Source organism: Gopherus evgoodei, unplaced genomic scaffold (genome assembly GCF_007399415.2).
Source record: "Gopherus evgoodei ecotype Sinaloan lineage unplaced genomic scaffold, rGopEvg1_v1.p scaffold_162_arrow_ctg1, whole genome shotgun sequence".
NCBI classification, from domain to species: domain Eukaryota; kingdom Metazoa; phylum Chordata; order Testudines; family Testudinidae; genus Gopherus; species Gopherus evgoodei.
In genome coordinates this window covers 32611-38804 of record NW_022059825.1, presented here as the reverse complement: position 1 = coordinate 38804, position 6194 = coordinate 32611, and the positions used below count along the sequence as shown (strand labels likewise).

The window sequence follows — 6194 nt, the reverse complement described above, 5'->3', positions numbered from 1 at the left end:
AATTATTAAAAGGCCCAGTGGGAGTGGGGAGAGGAGCAGGACACTGCTTTAAGGCTCTTCAAGCAAAAGGCTCTCACAGCTCCAGCACTGGGCTTTCCTGATGAATCACAGCCTTTTGTTATTCATTTGGCTGCCAACAATCACTGGCATAGCCAGATTTTCAGGGTAGGGGGAGCAAAAAACATAAAAAATGCGCCCCTCTCTTGGCTCCACCTCTGGCCATGCTCCCTTTGTCCCCCTCGGCCATGCCCCAGACCGGACCCCCCTCCCCGCTCACCTTCGCTCCCGAGCCGGCCTGCAGCCCCGTGGATCCTTTGGCCATGTGGTGGCAGCACAGCTGGCAGGTGCCGCTTTCGCGCCAGGCTGCCGCTGCCGCCAGGGTCGGTGCAACCATTCAAGCAAACTAGACGGCCGCCTAGGGCGCATAGTGGTTGGGGGCGCCTAAAAGTCCCCTCAGGCAAGGAGGTGGAGTGGAGGTGAGCTGGGTGGGGGGTCACAGGGAGGGCTGCCCACAGGACTGGGGGGACACACAGGGGAACAGCTCCCCGCCCAAGCTTACCTCCACTCTGCCTCCTCCGATGAGCTCACAGCCCAGCTCTCCTCCAAACAGTGCCGCAAGCCTGGGTGGGGAGGAGAATTAGAGTGACACCGGCATGCTCAGTGGAGGAGGCGGAACCGAGGTGAGCTGGGGCGGGCGACTCAGGCAGGGTTAGCTTCCGCGGGGGGAGGTCTTGTAGAACTGGTAAATAAAGTTGTTTTTAATTGTTCACTTTATTAATGTAACTTCTGTTCACCATCCATACTACACTTGGCTACACTGTAACTTCTGTTCACTCTTTGACATATTGTAATTCAAACTCCATTTTAAAACACTCATTCCATTTTGTAAAAGTTTCCTCCAACCTTCATTTTTGCAAACCCTGCTGTAATCTTACTAGTTTAGTTGAGATGTATGAATGAGGCATGTATGAATGATGGAATTAACCTCCATTCCCAGCCTGTCCTGATGAGAGAAAGTTCAAATACCAACGGCTGAACTCCTGGTCCAGTGGAAACACCCCGCCCGCCCCCACCTGGGCCTCCTGGCCCTGCAGAAACAAACCCTCCTTCCCCAGCACCACCCCACCAATACAGCTGTGGGCCAAAAAGAAAAGTTGGGGTTGAAGTTGGGAAGCTGATACTTGATTTTAAATCAACCAGGGGCTCCCAGCTGAAGAGGTGGTTAGGAGACCTCAGGGTCAAATTAAAGGGCCCGTGGCTCCAGCGGCTGGGGGAACCCGGAGCTTTGCAGGGCTGGGGCAGGGATTTAAAGGGGCCAGAACTCCTGCTCCTGAGGGGAGCCCGAGCCCTTTAAAGCCCAGTCCCAGCCCATCTGCTGAAGCTACCACCAGATTTCAAAGGGCTCTGGGCTGCCTGTGGCAGTAGAGAGCCCTGAGCCCTTTAAATCTCAGCCACGGATGGGAATCTCTGCAGGCAACCCAGAGATATTGGAATCCTGGCCGCTGCTGGGATTAAAAGGGCTCTGGGCTCCCTGCCGCTGCGGGCAGCCCAGAGCCCTTTGATTCCCGGCCGTGGCTGGCAGGGCCGGCTTTAGGAAGTGAGGGGGCCAATTCGAACATTTTCGGCGGGGCCCTGGCAGGGATGACCGAAAAAAAAAAAGGGTCTTTCATTTCTTAGCAATCGGTTCCCTATAAAAAGTTCTGCCACAGTATGTAATTTTTGTACCAATAGGGTTACCATATGTCTGTATTTTCCTCCCGGATGGCGATTTCTGAACCAAAAAGCCTGACATGTCCGGGAAAGTACAGATGTATGTTAACCCTACCCAAAGTTCTTCTTAAAAAGATGGGTCTGAACTAGAAATTAGCTCCGCCACTCCCTGAGGGTGTGCTAGGGTGCACGTATGGGTCCCATCTGCTCCCTGCCCACCTCATTGAAGCAGGTGTGCAGCTTTACTTCCCTGGGAACTGCAGGGCATCAGTGGACATGGGGCTGGCTGGAGGTGTGGAGGGGAGGTGGCTGGAGGTAGGGTCTGGCTGCAAGCTGGAGACGGCGTACGGGGTGGGCTGGCTGGCTTCAGGCAGGGCCACAGGGGAGGTGCGGCATGGGTTTGCAGTGCTGGAGACAAAGGAGTGCGGGACTGGCTGGCTTCAGGCTGGGGTGTGCGGCAGGGGTTGGCTGGAGACAGGGAAGGGGGTGCAGGGCTGGCTGGAGACAGGGGTTGGTGCAGGGCTGGAGGCAAGGCCGGGGGTGCAGGGCTGGCTGGAGACGGGCTGGCTGTGGGCAGCGGGTGCAGGGCTGGCTGCAGAGAGGAACTGGTGCAAGCAGGGCAGGAGGTGCAGCAGGGGTTGCAGCAGGGGTTGGCTGCAGGCAGCTGGTGCAGGTGCAGGGGGTACAGTCCATCCTGTATGGTGAGTGCCCTCTCCTCCTGCCTCCCCCACCAGGGTAGCAGCAGCAGCAGCAGCCCGCGGCTCAGAGGCTATTTAAAGGGCCTGGGACTCCCTTGCTTCCACTGCCCCAGCCCTGTAAATAGCTGTGCGAGCCCTGGGGAAGTGGTGGGGCTCCGGGGGCTATTTAAAGGACCAGGGCAGCAATGGCAGCTGGAGACACCCCCCGCTACACAATGGCTCCGGGGGCTATTTAAAGAGCCCGGGGCTCCCCTTCTTCTACCGCCCCAGCCCTTTAAATAGCCACGGCAACCCTGGGGAACTGGTGGGGCTCCGGGAGCTATTCAAATGGTTGGGGCGGTAGAAGCGACGGGAACCCCGGACTTTTTAAAACAGCCCCCAGAGCCAGCCCTACCCCAGGGCTGCAGTAGTGGTGCTCTGGTGGCAATTTAAAGGGCCTCGGGCTCCAGCCCCTGCTGGGAGCCCCAGGCCTTTTATTTGCCCCCTGGGGAAGCTGGGCCATCCTTGTACAGCGTACTGGCAGAGCCCTATGAATCCTGGCCGCGGCTGGGATTTAAAGGGCTCTGGGCTCCCCGTGGCTGCAGGCAGCTCAGAGCCTTTTGAATTCGGCCGCGGGCCGCACAGTTATGCGGCCCGGGGGTCATATGTTCTGCAGGCCTGATCTCGTGTGTGTGTGTGTGTGTGTGTGTGTGTGTGTGTGTATAGGTATTTTGTATAGCGTGTGTGTGTATAAAAATTAATATATTAGTTATTGATCATAAATCAGATTGTTATCACAATAAATGCGGCATCTTTGTCTTGCCCCCTGAAAAGATCCTGTGTAGTTTTGTCTGTACAACAGTCTCCCCAGGCAGGGTTAGCTGCCGTGGCAGGGGGGAGAGCGGGGAAGTCTCCCCAGGCAGGGTTAGCTGCCGTGGCGGGGCAGAGGGGGGAAGTCTGCCCAGGCAGAGTTAGCTGCCGTGGGAGAACGCAGAGGAGAGGGGTTAGCTGTCGCGGTGGGGGGGTCCAGCTGCTGCTGGGGGGGTCCCTGGGTGCGGGGCTGAGTTAGCTGCCGTGGGGGGTGGGGATAGCTGAGTGGGGGGTGCAAGGTGGAAGTTTCACCTAGGGCACGAAACTTCCCTGCACCGGCCCTGGCTGCCACCCCGCGGCTCCTCCGGCCGTGCAGCCAGCAGGGGCTGCTTCCGTGCCTGCTGGCCTGAGCGGAAGCAGCTGCTTCCGCTGAATCCCACCAGCTATGCTGCTGCCAACAATACGGCCTTAACTACGACACTGAGAAAAGAAAACTCGTTCCAGTACCGTAAGAATCCAGGAAGTTACAAGGAGTTGAGATTAACTTTAACCCCTGTGAACAAGAATGCCTGGCAGGCGTCTGGGCAGCGTAATCTTTCCAGCCACTCACAGGCACAGCTCCCATCACTCTTCAGAGCACCCACACTCCACTAAAGTACATTCTGTCAGCAAAACTGATGGGAGGGAAAGTCTCAAACCCCCCAACACCACAAGGGACTCTGATTTTAATTAACAGAGGAATAACCACACAAAGAGTATCTAACCAGACATGCTAACATATGCTTTGATTGAAAAAGGAACCCAACCCGATTGTCCAGAGATCACTCTGGAGCAAAGAATTGTTTCAGTAGAAGCACCTCCACTAGAGGAACTGGCTACGGTAGGGCAAGAGGAGCATGTTTGCTTCACAGATGGAAGTGCAATGGTAATAAATGGGGGAAAGTGTGTAAAATACACAGATATCAATTTAGAGAAAGAAGTTCTTCTTCGAGTGCTTGCTCATATTCTTTCCAATTCGGGGGCGCACTGCATGCACAATCGTTGGAAGATTTTTACCCTAGCAACACCCGGTGGGTCGGCTGAGGCGCCCCCTGGAGTGGCGCCTTTACGGTCAGACATCTATCCCACATACCTCAGCCGGCCCAGCGCCCACTCAGTTCCTTCTTACCGCCGGTGCCAGTCGTTGGAACTGTGGAGCGTGGCTTAGCTGAACTCCACTTCCCTGGCTTCTGTGTAGCACTCGTTTACAGTTGTAAATCGTTTTAAAAAGTAGTTATTGGTTCTTTAGTAGTAGTTAAGAGTTATTGCTCTTAGGGTACGTCTTCACTACAGGCCGTATCGGCGGGTAGCAATCGATTTCTTGGGGAGCAAATATATCGCATCTCCCGTCGACTCCGGAACTCCACCAACACGAACGGCAGTAGCAGAGATGACAGGGGGAGCCGCGGACATCGATCCCGCACCGTGAGGACGGTAGGTAACTCGATCTAAGATACGCAACGTCAGCTACGTGAAGTATCTTAGATCGATCCCCTCCCCTAGTGTAGACCAGCCCTTAGGGTAACTAGTAGTTGGGGGTAAGGGGCTTCTCCCCTTCCCCAACCCTCCGGTACCCGAGCTGATGGCCTAGGTCTCCGGGTTTCAAATCGTGCTTGTCCTGCCTTAAGCCAATGCCTACAGGAGACCCACACCACTCCTGATTGAAGTGCCTGGGGGAATCCCATCAACTTATGGAAGCGGCGCTCAGCCCCATGTCCTTAGCTCTGCCCCGAGACCAGGCACCGACTTTGTCGGTTCGAAGAGCGCCTGTGGCATCAGAAGGGGTCAGCACCATGTCCAGACACTGGCAAAGACTCCTGGCACTGGATGTCTCTGGCACCTCCATCAGCGCAGCGGCGCTCGCTCTCCCTGAAAAAGATGAAGCAGCACAAACAACCTGCTGCCCCCTTGCGGTTGCTGGCACTGCCTGTGCCTCCCTCGGAGTTGTGTCCCATGTTGGACCGGTCCGCAAAGTCACCAACCCCAGTACCGTTGACTCTGGTGCCACAAGGGCCGTCAAGTCCAGTGCACGTAAGCTCCCCAGTGCGTACCATGGTCGAGCTTGGGCTGCCATCCACTCCAGAGACTTTCTCCGTGGCACGAGACCTGATTGTGCTCACCAAGCTGAGAGCGTTGAAACTTTTGGTACCGCCGGTGCAGACTGTTCCCCCAAAAGGAAAGCCCTCCGTGCTGCATCCTCTGTGGCAGAATGAGACAGGACGGCTCAGGTGGATCAGAAGGTTTTTGGGCTGCAGCTGGTGGAGAGACTCCAAGCATCACATCTACATCCTGGTCAGCAACCTGCCACGCCTGGAAGTGGAGAACCTGAAAAAGGATGATTGGACAGCAAACCTGGGCCTCCTCAACGTCATCATCAGCTTCCTCTTCATGAAGGGGAATGATGATAAAGAATCTCCTGTGTGGGAGCTGTTGAGGAGACCGCGAGTTGACCCTGGAGTGAGACATGAGGTCTTTGGGGATGTCAACAAATTGGTGACCGAGGAATCTCTTCGCCAAAAGTACCTGGAATACAACCGCGTACCCCACACAGATCCACCCAAGTTTGAGTTCCAGTAGGGGGCACGGGCTGCCAAGGAGACCTCCAAGATGCAGATCCTGGGCTTCGTCGCTAAGATCCAAAACAAGGACCCCACGGCCTGGAGCAGACCTGCAAAGTTGGGGATCTGTGGCCTCTGCCCAGGCTGAGCCTGATCCAGGAGACCTGGCCCGGCCCCTGTTAGCCCCAGCTCCCATTAGGGAGAATTAATTGGAGCTGGCAGGGTGTGGTTCATTGCCCGGCAAAAGAAGGAACACCTGTGGGTTTTATGGGCAGGGGCAGGGCCGGCTGTATGCCGATTCCCCCGAATAGGGTCCCGCTCCCCTGGCCGGACCGTGGCAATCCCCGCGGCCCCGCTCCCCTGGTCAGAGCACGGTCATTTGTGGTAACGCCGAAGACTC

General features: G+C 56.3%; 1 pseudogene; it reads left to right on the top strand.

Moving 5' to 3' along the window:
- Nucleotides 1-5288: 5288 nt before the first annotated feature.
- Nucleotides 5289-5942, top strand: LOC115639959 (annotated as a pseudogene).
- Nucleotides 5943-6194: the final 252 nt, after the last annotated feature.